Raw genomic sequence first — 16414 nt, 5'->3', positions numbered from 1 at the left:
GCCCTCCTGAATGGCTCACAGACGTGGACAATGTACAACAGGGACCTCAAAATCATGGAGCGGTATACCAGTGCTTCCTCCGCAAAGTCCTGCAAATCCATTGGCAGGATAGGCTCACTAACGTCAAAGTTCTTGCTCAGACCAACGTCCCCAGTTTCGAAGCATTGACCTCGCTCGGTCAGCTCTGCTGGGCGGATCACATTATCTACATGCCTGACGCGAGACTCCTGAAACAAGTGCTCTACTCAGAGCTTCGACACGGCAAGTGAGCGCCTGGAGGGCAGAGGCAGTGTTTCAAGGACACCCTCAAAGCCTACTTGAAAAAGTGCAACATCCCCACCGACACCTGGGAATCCCTGGCCAAGACCGTCCGACCGCCACACCCGGGCACCCCACACATACAGCCGCTCCGCCCACGCAGCCCCCACACAGCGTCACACTAGCTGCTCCGCACAGGGGACCGCCCGCCAGCAGCTGCTGCGCACTCTCTGCTATAATAATCTTTATTGTCACAAGTAGGCTTACATTAACGCTGCAATGAAGTGACTGTGAAAAGCCCCTAGTCGCCACATTCCGGCACCTGTTCGGGTACACGGAGGGAGAATTCAGAATGTCCAATTCACCCAACAGCACGTCTTTCGGGACTTGTGGGAGGAAACCGGAGCACCCGGAGGAAACCCACGCACACACGGGGAGAACGTGCAGACTCCGCACTGACAGTGACCCAAGCCGGGAATCGAACCCGGGACACTGGAGCTGTGAAGCGATTGTGCTAACCACTGTGCTACCTTCCGCAGCAGCTCCACACTGCTCCGCATTCTGCTCCACGCTGGGAACTGCTCCACCATGGGGACAGCAGCGCGCTGGAGACAGCCGCTCCGCGCTGGGGACAGCCGCTCCGCGCTGGGGACAGCCGCTCCGCGCTGGGGACAGCCGCTCCGCGCTGGGGACAGCCGCTCCACGCTGGGGACAGCTCCGCCCTGCGGATTTTTAAATCAGAATTTGTTCAATGAAGAGAGCTGCAAGAATGGTGACGTCATAGAGCCGCGTCAACACGTCATAAACCAGCGACAAGAGTGAGTGAGAGAGAAACCCCCGGATAGAGAGAGAGAAAACCCCGGATAGAGAGAGAGAGAAAACCCCGGATAGAGAGAGAGAGAGAAGCCCCCGGATAGAGAGAGAGAGAAAACCCCGGATAGAGAGAGAGAGAGAAAACCCCGCTAGAGAGAGAGAGAAAAAACCCCGGATAGAGAGAGAGAGAAAACCCCAGATAGAGAGAGAGAGAAAAACCCCCCGCTAGAGAGAGAGAGAAAAAACCCCGGATAGAGAGAGAGAGAAAAAAACCCCGCTAGAGAGAGAGAGAAAAAACCCCGGATAGAGAGAGAGAGAAAACCCCAGATAGAGAGAGAGAGAAAAACCCCCCGCTAGAGAGAGAGAGAAAAAACCCCGGATAGAGAGAGAGAGAAAACCCCAGATAGAGAGAGAGAGAGAACCCTGGATAGAGAGAAAAATCCCCCGCTAGAGAGAGAGAAAAAACCCCGGATAGAGAGAGAGAGAAAACCCCGGATAGAGAGAGAGAGAGAGAACCCCAGATAGAGAGAGAGAGAGAGAACCCTGGATAGAGAGAAAAATCCCCAGATAGAGAGAGAAAACTCCAGATAGAGAGAGAGAACCCCGGATAGAGAAAAAAATCCCCGGATAGAGAGAGAGAGAAAACCCCAGATAGAGAGAGAGAAAACCCCAGATAGAGAGAGAGAAAACCCCAGATAGAGAGAGAGAGAACCCCGGATAGAGAGAAAAATCCCTGGATAGAGAGAGAGAGAAAACCCCGGATAGAGAGAGAGAGAAAACCCCAGATAGAGAGAGAGAAAACCCCGGATAGAGAGAGAGAGAAAACCCCGGATAGAGAGAGAGAGAAAAATCCCCGGATAGAGAGAGAGAAAACCCCGGATAGAGAGAGAGAGAAAACCCCGGATAGAGAGAGAGAGAAAACCCCGGATAGAGAGAGAGAGAAAACCCCGGATAGAGAGAGAGAGAGAAAACCCCGGATAGAGAGAGAGAGAAAACCCCGGATAGAGAGAGAGAGAAAACCCCGGATAGAGAGAGAGAGAAAACCCCGGATAGAGAGAGAGAGAGAAAACCCCGGATAGAGAGAGAGAGAAAACCCCGGATAGAGAGAGAGAGAAAACCCCGGATAGAGAGAGAGAGAAAACCCCGGATAGAGAGAGAGAGAGAAAACCCCGGATAGAGAGAGAGAGAAAACCCCGGATAGAGAGAGAGAGAAAACCCCGGATAGAGAGAGAGAAAAACCCGGATAGAGAGAGAGAGAAAACCCCGGATAGAGAGAGAGAGAAAACCCCGGATAGAGAGAGAGAGAAAACCCCGGATAGAGAGAGAGAGAAAACCCCGGATAGAGAGAGAGAGAAAACCCCGGATAGAGAGAGAGAGAAAACCCCGGATAGAGAGAGTGAGAAAACCCCGGATAGAGAGAGAGAGAAAAACCCGGATAGAGAGAGAGAGAAAACCCCGGATAGAGAGAGAGAGAAAACCCCGGATAGAGAGAGAGAGAAAACCCCGGATAGAGAGAGTGAGAAAACCCCGGATAGAGAGAGAGAGAAAAACCCGGATAGAGAGAGAGAGAAAAACCCGGATAGAGAGAGAGAGAAAACCCCGGATAGAGAGAGAGAGAAAACCCCGGAAAGAGAGAGAGAGAAAACCCCGGATAGAGAGAGAGAGAAAACCCCGGATAGAGAGAGAGAGAAAACCCCGGATAGAGAGAGAGAAAACCCCGGATAGAGAGAGAGAGAAAACCCCGGATAGAGAGAGAGAGAAAACCCCGGATAGAGAGAGAGAGAAAAATCCCCGGATAGAGAGAGAGAGAAAAACCCCGGATAGAGAGAGAGAGAACCCCGGATAGAGAGTGAGAGAAAACCCCGGATAGAGAGAGAGAAAAAAACCCGGATAGAGAGAGAGAGAAAACCCCGGATAGAGAGAGAGAGAAAAATCCCCGGATAGAGAGAGAGAGAAAAACCCCGGATAGAGAGAGAGAGAACCCCGGATAGAGAGAGAGAGAAAACCCCAGATAGAGAGAGAGAAAACCCCAGATAGAGAGAGAGAGAAAACCCCAGATAGAGAGAGAGAGAACACTGGATAGAGAGAAAAATCCCCGGATAGAGAGAGAGAGAAAAACCCCCGGATAGAGAGAGAGAGAAAAAAACCCCGCTAGAGAGAGAGAGAAAAAACCCCGGATAGAGAGAGAGAGAGAGAAAACCCCAGATCGAGAGAGAGAACCCCGGATAGAGAGAGAGAAAAAAACCTGGATAGAGAGAGAGAGAAAACCCCGGACAGAGAGAGAGAGAAAAATCCCCGGACAGAGAGAGAGAGAAAAACCCCCGGATAGAGAGAGAGGGAACCCTGGATAGAGAGAGAGAGAGAGAAAAAACCCCGGATAGAGAGAGAGAAAAAAACCCCGGATAGAGAGAGAGAGAACCCCGGATAGAGAGAGAGAGAAAACCCCGGATAGAGAGAGAGAGAGAGAGAAAACCCCAGATAGAGAGAGAGAGAAAACCCCAGATAGAGAGAGAGAGAAAAAAACCCCGCTAGAGAGAGAGAGAAAAAACCCCGGATAGAGAGAGAGAGAAAACCCCAGATCGAGAGAGAGAACCCCGGATAGAGAGAGAGAAAAAAACCTGGATAGAGAGAGAGAGAAAACCCCGGACAGAGAGAGAGAGAAAAATCCCCGGACAGAGAGAGAGAGAAAAACCCCCGGATAGAGAGAGAGGGAACCCTGGATAGAGAGAGAGAGAGAGAAAAAACCCCGGATAGAGAGAGAGAAAAAAACCCCGGATAGAGAGAGAGAGAACCCCGGATAGAGAGAGAGAGAAAACCCCAGATAGAGAGAGAGAGAAAACCCCAGATAGAGAGAGAGAGAAAAAAACCCCGCTAGAGAGAGAGAGAAAAAACCCCGGATAGAGAGAGAGAGAAAACCCCAGATAGAGAGAGAGAGAAAAACCCCCCGCTAGAGAGAGAGAGAAAAAACCCCGGATAGAGAGAGAGAGAAAACCCCAGATAGAGAGAGAGAGAGAACCCTGGATAGAGAGAAAAATCCCCCGCTAGAGAGAGAGAAAAAACCCCGGATAGAGAGAGAGAGAAAACCCCGGATAGAGAGAGAGAGAGAGAACCCCAGATAGAGAGAGAGAGAGAGAACCCTGGATAGAGAGAAAAATCCCCAGATAGAGAGAGAAAACTCCAGATAGAGAGAGAGAACCCCGGATAGAGAAAAAAATCCCCGGATAGAGAGAGAGAGAAAACCCCAGATAGAGAGAGAGAAAACCCCAGATAGAGAGAGAGAAAACCCCAGATAGAGAGAGAGAGAACCCCGGATAGAGAGAAAAATCCCTGGATAGAGAGAGAGAGAAAACCCCGGATAGAGAGAGAGAGAAAACCCCAGATAGAGAGAGAGAAAACCCCGGATAGAGAGAGAGAGAAAACCCCGGATAGAGAGAGAGAGAAAAATCCCCGGATAGAGAGAGAGAAAACCCCGGATAGAGAGAGAGAGAAAACCCCGGATAGAGAGAGAGAGAAAACCCCGGATAGAGAGAGAGAGAAAACCCCGGATAGAGAGAGAGAGAGAAAACCCCGGATAGAGAGAGAGAGAAAACCCCGGATAGAGAGAGAGAGAAAACCCCGGATAGAGAGAGAGAGAAAACCCCGGATAGAGAGAGAGAGAGAAAACCCCGGATAGAGAGAGAGAGAAAACCCCGGATAGAGAGAGAGAGAAAACCCCGGATAGAGAGAGAGAGAAAACCCCGGATAGAGAGAGAGAGAGAAAACCCCGGATAGAGAGAGAGAGAAAACCCCGGATAGAGAGAGAGAGAAAACCCCGGATAGAGAGAGAGAAAAACCCGGATAGAGAGAGAGAGAAAACCCCGGATAGAGAGAGAGAGAAAACCCCGGATAGAGAGAGAGAGAAAACCCCGGATAGAGAGAGAGAGAAAACCCCGGATAGAGAGAGAGAGAAAACCCCGGATAGAGAGAGAGAGAAAACCCCGGATAGAGAGAGTGAGAAAACCCCGGATAGAGAGAGAGAGAAAAACCCGGATAGAGAGAGAGAGAAAACCCCGGATAGAGAGAGAGAGAAAACCCCGGATAGAGAGAGAGAGAAAACCCCGGATAGAGAGAGTGAGAAAACCCCGGATAGAGAGAGAGAGAAAAACCCGGATAGAGAGAGAGAGAAAAACCCGGATAGAGAGAGAGAGAAAACCCCGGATAGAGAGAGAGAGAAAACCCCGGAAAGAGAGAGAGAGAAAACCCCGGATAGAGAGAGAGAGAAAACCCCGGATAGAGAGAGAGAGAAAACCCCGGATAGAGAGAGAGAAAACCCCGGATAGAGAGAGAGAGAAAACCCCGGATAGAGAGAGAGAGAAAACCCCGGATAGAGAGAGAGAGAAAAATCCCCGGATAGAGAGAGAGAGAAAAACCCCGGATAGAGAGAGAGAGAACCCCGGATAGAGAGTGAGAGAAAACCCCGGATAGAGAGAGAGAAAAAAACCCGGATAGAGAGAGAGAGAAAACCCCGGATAGAGAGAGAGAGAAAAATCCCCGGATAGAGAGAGAGAGAAAAACCCCGGATAGAGAGAGAGAGAACCCCGGATAGAGAGAGAGAGAAAACCCCAGATAGAGAGAGAGAAAACCCCAGATAGAGAGAGAGAGAAAACCCCAGATAGAGAGAGAGAGAACACTGGATAGAGAGAAAAATCCCCGGATAGAGAGAGAGAGAAAAACCCCCGGATAGAGAGAGAGAGAAAAAAACCCCGCTAGAGAGAGAGAGAAAAAACCCCGGATAGAGAGAGAGAGAGAGAAAACCCCAGATCGAGAGAGAGAACCCCGGATAGAGAGAGAGAAAAAAACCTGGATAGAGAGAGAGAGAAAACCCCGGACAGAGAGAGAGAGAAAAATCCCCGGACAGAGAGAGAGAGAAAAACCCCCGGATAGAGAGAGAGGGAACCCTGGATAGAGAGAGAGAGAGAGAAAAAACCCCGGATAGAGAGAGAGAAAAAAACCCCGGATAGAGAGAGAGAGAACCCCGGATAGAGAGAGAGAGAAAACCCCGGATAGAGAGAGAGAGAGAGAGAAAACCCCAGATAGAGAGAGAGAGAAAACCCCAGATAGAGAGAGAGAGAAAAAAACCCCGCTAGAGAGAGAGAGAAAAAACCCCGGATAGAGAGAGAGAGAAAACCCCAGATAGAGAGAGAGAGAAAAACCCCCCGCTAGAGAGAGAGAGAAAAAACCCCGGATAGAGAGAGAGAGAAAACCCCAGATAGAGAGAGAGAGAGAACCCTGGATAGAGAGAAAAATCCCCCGCTAGAGAGAGAGAAAAAACCCCGGATAGAGAGAGAGAGAAAACCCCGGATAGAGAGAGAGAGAGAGAACCCCAGATAGAGAGAGAGAGAGAGAACCCTGGATAGAGAGAAAAATCCCCAGATAGAGAGAGAAAACTCCAGATAGAGAGAGAGAACCCCGGATAGAGAAAAAAATCCCCGGATAGAGAGAGAGAGAAAACCCCAGATAGAGAGAGAGAAAACCCCAGATAGAGAGAGAGAAAACCCCAGATAGAGAGAGAGAGAACCCCGGATAGAGAGAAAAATCCCTGGATAGAGAGAGAGAGAAAACCCCGGATAGAGAGAGAGAGAAAACCCCAGATAGAGAGAGAGAAAACCCCGGATAGAGAGAGAGAGAAAACCCCGGATAGAGAGAGAGAGAAAAATCCCCGGATAGAGAGAGAGAAAACCCCGGATAGAGAGAGAGAGAAAACCCCGGATAGAGAGAGAGAGAAAACCCCGGATAGAGAGAGAGAGAAAACCCCGGATAGAGAGAGAGAGAGAAAACCCCGGATAGAGAGAGAGAGAAAACCCCGGATAGAGAGAGAGAGAGAAAGCCCCGGATAGAGAGAGAGAAAAATCCCCGGATAGAGAGAGAGAAAAATCCCCGGATAGAGAGAGAGAAAACCCCGGATAGAGAGAGAGAGAAAACCCCGGATAGAGAGAGAGAGAAAACCCCGGATAGAGAGAGAGAGAAAAATCCCCGGATAGAGAGAGAGAGAAAAACCCCGGATAGAGAGAGAGAGAACCCCGGATAGAGAGTGAGAGAAAACCCCGGATAGAGAGAGAGAGAAAACCCCGGATAGAGAGAGAGAAAAAAACCCGGATAGAGAGAGAGAGAAAACCCCGGATAGAGAGAAAGAGAAAAATCCCCGGATAGAGAGAGAGAGAAAAACCCCGGATAGAGAGAGAGAGAACCCCGGATAGAGAGAGAGAGAAAACCCCAGATAGAGAGAGAGAAAACCCCAGATAGAGAGAGAGAGAAAACCCCAGATAGAGAGAGAGAGAACACTGGATAGAGAGAAAAATCCCCGGATAGAGAGAGAGAGAAAAACCCCCGGATAGAGAGAGAGAGAAAAAAACCCCGCTAGAGAGAGAGAGAAAAAACCCCGGATAGAGAGAGAGAGAGAGAAAACCCCAGATCGAGAGAGAGAACCCCGGATAGAGAGAGAGAAAAAAACCTGGATAGAGAGAGAGAGAAAACCCCGGACAGAGAGAGAGAGAAAAATCCCCGGACAGAGAGAGAGAGAAAAACCCCCGGATAGAGAGAGAGGGAACCCTGGATAGAGAGAGAGAGAGAGAAAAAACCCCGGATAGAGAGAGAGAAAAAAACCCCGGATAGAGAGAGAGAGAACCCCGGATAGAGAGAGAGAGAAAACCCCGGATAGAGAGAGAGAGAGAGAGAAAACCCCAGATAGAGAGAGAGAGAAAACCCCAGATAGAGAGAGAGAGAAAAAAACCCCGCTAGAGAGAGAGAGAAAAAACCCCGGATAGAGAGAGAGAGAAAACCCCAGATAGAGAGAGAGAGAAAAACCCCCCGCTAGAGAGAGAGAGAAAAAACCCCGGATAGAGAGAGAGAGAAAACCCCAGATAGAGAGAGAGAGAGAACCCTGGATAGAGAGAAAAATCCCCCGCTAGAGAGAGAGAAAAAACCCCGGATAGAGAGAGAGAGAAAACCCCGGATAGAGAGAGAGAGAGAGAACCCCAGATAGAGAGAGAGAGAGAACCCTGGATAGAGAGAAAAATCCCCAGATAGAGAGAGAAAACTCCAGATAGAGAGAGAGAACCCCGGATAGAGAAAAAAATCCCCGGATAGAGAGAGAGAGAAAACCCCAGATAGAGAGAGAGAAAACCCCAGATAGAGAGAGAGAAAACCCCAGATAGAGAGAGAGAGAACCCCGGATAGAGAGAAAAATCCCTGGATAGAGAGAGAGAGAAAACCCTGGATAGAGAGAGAGAGAAAACCCTGGATAGAGAGAGAGAGAGAACCCCGGATAGAGAGAGAGAGAAAACCCCAGATCGAGAGAGAGAGAACCCCGGATAGAGAGAGAGAAAAAAACCTGGATAGAGAGAGAGAGAAAACCCCGGACAGAGAGAGAGAGAAAAATCCCCGGACAGAGAGAGAGAGAAAAACCCCCGGATAGAGAGAGAGAAAAAAACCCCGGATAGAGAGAGAGAGAACCCCGGATAGAGAGAGAGAGAAAAATCCCCGGATAGAGAGAGAGAAAAAAACCCCGGATAGAGAGAGAGAGAACCCCGGATAGAGAGAGAGAGAAAAATCCCCGGATAGAGAGAGAGAGAAAACCCCGGATAGAGAGAAAACCCCGGATAGAGAGAGAGAGAAAACCCCGGATAGAGAGAGAGAGAAAAATCCCCGGATAGAGAGAGAGAGAAAACCCCGGATAGAGAGAGAGAAAACCCCGGATAGAGAGAGAGAGAAAACCCCAGATAGAGAGAGAGAAAAATCCCCGGATAGAGAGAGAGAGAAAACCCCGGATAGAGAGAGAGAGAAAACCCCGGATAGAGAGAGAGAGAAAAATCCCCGGATAGAGAGAGAGAGAAAACCCCGGATAGAGAGAGAGAGAAAACCCCGGATAGAGAGAGAGAGAAAAATCCCCGGATAGAGAGAGAGAGAAAACCCCGGATAGAGAGAGAGAGAAAACCCCGGATAGAGAGAGAGAGAAAACTCCGGATAGAGAGAGAGAAAACCCCAGATAGAGAGAGAGAAAAATCCCCGGATAGAGAGAGAGAGAAAACCCAGGATAGAGAGAGAGAGAAAACCCCGGATAGAGAGAGAGAGAAAACCCCGGATAGAGAGAGAGAGAAAAATCCCCGGATAGAGAGAGAGAGAAAACCCCGGATAGAGAGAGAGAGAAAACCCCGGATAGAGAGAGAGAGAAAACCCCGGATAGAGAGAGAGAGAGAAAACCCCGGATAGAGAGAGAGAAAAATCCCCGGATAGAGAGAGAGAAAAATTCCCGGATAGAGAGAGAGAAAACCCCGGATAGAGAGAGGGAGAAAACCCCGGATAGAGAGAGAGAGAAAACCCCGGATAGAGAGAGAGAGAAAAATCCCCGGATAGAGAGAGAGAGAAAAACCCCGGATAGAGAGAGAGAGAACCCCGGATAGAGAGTGAGAGAAAACCCCGGATAGAGAGAGAGAGAAAACCCCGGATAGAGAGAGAGAAAAAAACCCGGATAGAGAGAGAGAGAAAACCCCGGATAGAGAGAGAGAAAATTCCCGGATCGAGAGAGAGAGAAAAACCCCGGATAGAGAGAGAGAGAACCCCGGATTGAGAGAGAGAGAAAACCCCAGATAGAGAGAGAGAGAAAACCCCAGATAGAGAGAGAGAGAAAACCCCAGATAGAGAGAGAGAGAACACTGGATAGAGAGAAAAATCCCCGGATAGAGAGAGAGAGAAAAAACCCCGGATAGAGAGAGAGAGAAAAAAACCCCGCTAGAGAGAGAGAGAAAAAACCCCGGATAGAGAGAGAGAGAGAGAAAACCCCAGATCGAGAGAGAGAGAACCCCGGATAGAGAGAGAGAAAAAAACCTGGATAGAGAGAGAGAGAAAACCCCGGACAGAGAGAGAGAGAAAAATCCCCGGACAGAGAGAGAGAGAAAAACCCCCGGATAGAGAGAGAGGGAACCCTGGATAGAGAGAGAGAGAGAGAAAAAACCCCGGATAGAGAGAGAGAAAAAAACCCCGGATAGAGAGAGAGAGAACCCCGGATAGAGAGAGAGAGAAAACCCCGGATAGAGAGAGAGAGAGAGAGAAAACCCCAGATAGAGAGAGAGAGAAAACCCCAGATAGAGAGAGAGAAAAAAACCCCGCCATAGAGAGAGAGAAAAAACCCCGGATAGAGAGAGAGAGAAAACCCCAGATAGAGAGAGAGAGAAAAAACCCCCGCTAGAGAGAGAGAGAAAAAACCCCGGATAGAGAGAGAGAGAAAACCCCAGATAGAGAGAGAGAGAGAACCCTGGATAGAGAGAAAAATCCCCCGCTAGAGAGAGAGAGAAAAAACCCCGGATAGAGAGAGAGAGAAAACCCCGGATAGAGAGAGAGAGAGAGAACCCCAGATAGAGAGAGAGAGAGAACCCTGGATAGAGAGAAAAATCCCCAGATAGAGAGAGAAAACTCCAGATAGAGAGAGAGAACCCCGGATAGAGAAAAAAATCCCCGGATAGAGAGAGAGAGAAAACCCCAGATAGAGAGAGAGAAAACCCCAGATAGAGAGAGAGAAAACCCCAGATAGAGAGAGAGAAAACCCCAGATAGAGAGAGAGAAAACCCCAGATAGAGAGAGAGAGAACCCCGGATAGAGAGAAAAATCCCTGGATAGAGAGAGAGAGAAAACCCTGGATAGAGAGAGAGAGAGAACCCCGGATAGAGAGAGAGAGAAAACCCCAGATCGAGAGAGAGAGAACCCCGGATAGAGAGAGAGAAAAAAACCTGGATAGAGAGAGAGAGAAAACCCCGGACAGAGAGAGAGAGAAAAATCCCCGGACAGAGAGAGAGAGAAAAACCCCCGGATAGAGAGAGAGGGAACCCTGGATAGAGAGAGAGAGAGAGAAAAAACCCCGGATAGAGAGAGAGAAAAAAACCCCGGATAGAGAGAGAGAGAACCCCGGATAGAGAGAGAGAGAAAACCCCGGATAGAGAGAGAGAGAGAGAGAGATAACCCCAGATAGAGAGAGAGAGAAAACCCCAGATAGAGAGAGAGAGAAAAAAACCCCGCTAGAGAGAGAGAGAAAAAACCCCGGATAGAGAGATTGAGAAAACCCCAGATAGAGAGAGAGAGAAAAAACCCCCGCTAGAGAGAGAAAAAACCCCGGATAGAGAGAGAGAGAAAACCCCAGATAGAGAGAGAGAGAGAGAACCCTGGATAGAGAGAAAAATCCCCCGCTAGAGAGAGAGAGAAAAAACCCCGGATAGAGAGAGAGAGAAAACCCCGTATAGAGAGAGAGAGAACCCCAGATAGAGAGAGAGAGAGAACCCTGGATAGAGAGAAAAATACCCAGATAGAGAGAGAAAACTCCAGATAGAGAGAGAGAACCCCGGATAGAGAAAAAAATCCCCGGATAGAGAGAGAGAGAAAACCCCAGATAGAGAGAGAGAAAACCCCAGATAGAGAGAGAGAAAACCCCAGATAGAGAGAGAGAGAACCCCGGATAGAGAGAAAAATCCCTGGATAGAGAGAGAGAGAAAACCCTGGATAGAGAGAGAGAGAGAACCCTGGATAGAGAGAGAGAGAGAACCCCGGATAGAGAGAGAGAGAAAACCCCAGATAGAGCGAGAGAAAACCCCGGATAGAGAGAGAGAGAAAACCCTGGATAGAGAGAGAGAACCCTGGATAGAGAGAAAAATGCCCGGATAGAGAGAGAAAACTCCAGATAGAGAAAGGACCCCAGAGAGAGAGAAAAACCCCAGATAGAGCGAGAGAAAACCCCGGATAGAGAGAGAGAGAAAACCCTGGATAGAGAGAGAGAGAAAAATCCCCGGATAGAGAGAGAGAGAAAACCCCGGATAGAGAGAGAGAGAAAAATCCCCGGATAGAGAGAGAGAGAAAACCCCGGATAGAGAGAGAGAGAAAAATCCCCGGATAGAGAGAGAGAGAAAACCCCGGATAGAGAGAGAGAGAAAAATCCCCGGATAGAGAGAGAGAGAAAACCCCGGATAGAGAGAGAGAGAAAAATCCCCGGATAGAGAGAGAGAGAAAACCCCGGATAGAGAGAGAGAGAAAACCCCGGATAGAGAGAGAGAGAAAACTCCGGATAGAGAGAGAGAAAACCCCAGATAGAGAGAAAAATCCCCGGATAGAGAGAGAGAGAAAACCCCGGACAGAGAGAGAGAGAAAACCCCGGATAGAGAGAGAGAGAAAACCCCGGATAGAGAGAGAGAAAAATCCCCGGATAGAGAGAGAGAGAAAACCCCGGATAGAGAGAGAGAGAAAACCCCGGATAGAGAGAGAGGGAAAACCCCGGATAGAGAGAGAGAGAAAACCCCGGATAGAGAGAGAGAGAGAAAACCCCGGATAGAGAGAGAGAGAAAAATCCCCGGATAGAGAGAGAGAGAAAAACCCCGGATAGAGAGAGAGAGAACCCCGGATAGAGAGTGAGAGAAAACCCCGGATAGAGAGAGAGAGAAAACCCCGGATAGAGAGAGAGAAAAAAACCCGGATAGAGAGAGAGAGAAAACCCTGGATAGAGAGAGAGAGAAAAATCCCCGGATAGAGAGAGAGAGAAAAACCCCGGATAGAGAGAGAGAGAACCCCGGATAGAGAGAGAGAGAAAACCCCAGATAGAGAGAGAGAGAAAACCCCAGATAGAGAGAGAGAGAAAACCCCAGATAGAGAGAGAGAGAACCCTGGATAGAGAGAAAAATCCCCGGATAGAGAGAGAGAGAAAAAACCCCGGATAGAGAGAGAGAGAAAAAAACCCCGCTAGAGAGAGAGAGAAAAAACCCCGGATAGAGAGAGAGAAAAAAACCTGGATAGAGAGAGAGAGAAAACCCCAGATCGAGAGAGAGAGAACCCCGGATAGAGAGAGAGAAAAAAACCTGGATAGAGAGAGAGAGAAAACCCCGGACAGAGAGAGAGAGAAAAATCCCCGGACAGAGAGAGAGAGAAAAACCCCCGGATAGAGAGAGAGGGAACCCTGGATAGAGAGAGAGAGAGAGAAAAAACCCCGGATAGAGAGAGAGAAAAAAACCCCGGATAGAGAGAGAGAGAACCCCGGATAGAGAGAGAGAGAAAACCCCGGATAGAGAGAGAGAGAGAGAGAAAACCCCAGATAGAGAGAGAGAGAAAACCCCAGATAGAGAGAGAGAGAAAAAAACCCCGGATAGAGAGAGAGAGAAAACCCCAGATAGAGAGAGAGAGAAAAAACCCCCGCTAGAGAGAGAAAAAACCCCGGATAGAGAGAGAGAGAAAACCCCAGATAGAGAGAGAGAGAGAGAACCCCGGATAGAGAGAGAGAGAAAACCCCGGATAGAGAGAGAGAGAACCCCAGATAGAGAGAGAAAACTCCAGATAGAGAGAGAAAACCCCAGATAGAGAGAGAGAAAACCCCAGATAGAGAGAGAGAAAACCCCAGATAGAGAGAGAGAGAACCCCGGATAGAGAGAGAGAGAAAAAAACCCCGCTAGAGAGAGAGAGAAAAAACCCCGGATAGAGAGAGAGAGAAAACCCCAGATAGAGAGAGAGAGAAAAAACCCCCGCTAGAGAGAGAAAAAACCCCGGATAGAGAGAGAGAGAAAACCCCAGATAGAGAGAGAGAGAGAGAACCCTGGATAGAGAGAAAAATCCCCCGCTAGAGAGAGAGAGAAAAAACCCCGGATAGAGAGAGAGAGAAAACCCCGTATAGAGAGAGAGAGAACCCCAGATAGAGAGAGAGAGAGAACCCTGGATAGAGAGAAAAATCCCCAGATAGAGAGAGAAAACTCCAGATAGAGAGAGAGAACCCCGGATAGAGAAAAAAATCCCCGGATAGAGAGAGAGAGAAAACCCCAGATAGAGAGAGAGAAAACCCCAGATAGAGAGAGAGAAAACCCCAGATAGAGAGAGAGAGAACCCCGGATAGAGAGAAAAATCCCTGGATAGAGAGAGAGAGAAAACCCTGGATAGAGAGAGAGAGAGAACCCCGGATAGAGAGAGAGAGAAAACCCCAGATAGAGCGAGAGAAAACCCCGGATAGAGAGAGAGAGAAAACCCTGGATAGAGAGAGAGAACCCTGGATAGAGAGAAAAATCCCCGGATAGAGAGAGAAAACTCCAGATAGAGAAAGGACCCCAGAGAGAGAGAAAAACCCCAGATAGAGCGAGAGAAAACCCCGGATAGAGAGAGAGAGAAAACCCTGGATAGAGAGAGAGAGAAAAATCCCCGGATAGAGAGAGAGAAAAAACCCCGGATAGAGAGAGAGAGAAAAATCCCCGGATAGAGAGAGAGAGAAAACCCCGGATAGAGAGAGAGAGAAAAATCCCCGGATAGAGAGAGAGAGAAAACCCCGGATAGAGAGAGAGAGAAAAATCCCCGGATAGAGAGAGAGAGAAAACCCCGGATAGAGAGAGAGAGAAAACCCCGGATAGAGAGAGAGAGAAAACTCCGGATAGAGAGAGAGAAAACCCCAGATAGAGAGAGAGAAAAATCCCCGGATAGAGAGAGAGAGAAAAACCCCGGATAGAGAGAGAGAGAACCCCGGATAGAGAGTGAGAGAAAACCCCGGATAGAGAGAGAGAGAAAACCCCGGATAGAGAGAGAGAAAAAAACCCGGATAGAGAGAGAGAGAAAACCCTGGATAGAGAGAGAGAGAAAAATCCCCGGATAGAGAGAGAGAGAGAAAAACCCCGGATAGAGAGAGAGAGAACCCCGGATAGAGAGAGAGAGAAAACCCCAGATAGAGAGAGAGAGAAAACCCCAGATAGAGAGAGAGAGAAAACCCCAGATAGAGAGAGAGAGAACCCTGGATAGAGAGAAAAATCCCCGGATAGAGAGAGAGAGAAAAAACCCCGGATAGAGAGAGAGAGAAAAAAACCCCGCTAGAGAGAGAGAGAAAAAACCCCGGATAGAGAGAGAGAAAAAAACCTGGATAGAGAGAGAGAGAAAACCCCAGATCGAGAGAGAGAGAACCCCGGATAGAGAGAGAGAAAAAAACCTGGATAGAGAGAGAGAGAAAACCCCGGACAGAGAGAGAGAGAAAAATCCCCGGACAGAGAGAGAGAGAAAAACCCCCGGATAGAGAGAGAGGGAACCCTGGATAGAGAGAGAGAGAGAGAAAAAACCCCGGATAGAGAGAGAGAAAAAAACCCCGGATAGAGAGAGAGAGAACCCCGGAAAGAGAGAGAGAGAAAACCCCGGATAGAGAGAGAGAGAGAGAGAAAACCCCAGATAGAGAGAGAGAGAAAACCCCAGATAGAGAGAGAGAGAAAAAAACCCCGGATAGAGAGAGAGAGAAAACCCCAGATAGAGAGAGAGAGAAAAAACCCCCGCTAGAGAGAGAAAAAACCCCGGATAGAGAGAGAGAGAAAACCCCAGATAGAGAGAGAGAGAGAGAACCCCGGATAGAGAGAGAGAGAAAACCCCGGATAGAGAGAGAGAGAACCCCAGATAGAGAGAGAAAACTCCAGATAGAGAGAGAAAACCCCAGATAGAGAGAGAGAAAACCCCAGATAGAGAGAGAGAAAACCCCAGATAGAGAGAGAGAGAACCCCGGATAGAGAGAGAGAGAACCCCGGATAGAGAGAAAAATCCCTGGATAGAGAGAGAGAGAAAACCCTGGATAGAGAGAGAGAGAGAACCCCGGATAGAGAGAGAGAGAAAACCCCAGATAGAGCGAGAGAAAACCCCGGATAGAGAGAGAGAGAAAACCCTGGATAGAGAGAGAGAACCCTGGATAGAGAGAAAAATCCCCGGATAGAGAGAGAAAACTCCAGATAGAGAAAGGACCCCAGAGAGAGAGAAAAACCCCAGATAGAGCGAGAGAAAACCCCGGATAGAGAGAGAGAGAAAACCCTGGATAGAGAGAGAGAACCCTGGATAGAGAGAAAAATCCCCGGATAGAGAGAGAAAACTCCAGATAGAGAAAGGACCCCAGAGAGAGAGAAAACCCCGGATAGAGCGAGAGAGAGATAAAAACCCGGATACAGAGAGAGAGAAAACCCCGGATAGAGAGAGAGAAATCCCCGGATAGAGAGAGAGAGAAAACCCCAGATAGAGAGAGAGAAATCCCCGGATAGAGAGAGAGAGAAATCCCCGGATAGAGAGAGAGAGAAAACCCCAGATAGAGAGAGAGAGAGAACCCCGGATAGAGAGAGAGAGAGAAAACCCTGGATAGAGAGAGAGAGAGAACCCCGGATAGAGAGAGAGAGAGAGACAACCCCGGATAGAGAGAGAGATAAAAACCCGGATAGAGAGAGAGAGAAAACCCCAGATAGAGAGAGAGAGAAAAAACCCCAGATAGAGAGAGAGAGAATCCCGGATAGAGAGAGAGAAAACCCCAGATAGAGAGAGAGAGAAAACCCCGGATAGAGAGAGAGAG

At 48.8% G+C, this 16414-nt stretch overlaps 1 protein-coding gene across 2 annotated transcripts in view; it reads left to right on the top strand.

The window, feature by feature from the left end:
- The first annotated feature begins 933 nt into the window (after positions 1-933).
- Positions 934-16414, top strand: part of LOC140429062 (coiled-coil domain-containing protein 152-like) — a 215387-nt gene continuing 199906 nt past the window's right edge. For both annotated transcript variants that reach the window (XM_072515599.1, XM_072515600.1), the window contains exon 1: positions 934-1076. The gene's annotated coding sequence lies outside the window, so the exon portion shown is untranslated. The remainder of the gene's footprint in view (positions 1077-16414) is intronic.

This window comes from Scyliorhinus torazame, chromosome 9 (genome assembly GCF_047496885.1).
Source record: "Scyliorhinus torazame isolate Kashiwa2021f chromosome 9, sScyTor2.1, whole genome shotgun sequence".
Classification (NCBI taxonomy): Eukaryota; Metazoa; Chordata; class Chondrichthyes; order Carcharhiniformes; family Scyliorhinidae; genus Scyliorhinus; species Scyliorhinus torazame.
This window is presented reverse-complemented; position numbering and strand designations above follow the sequence as displayed.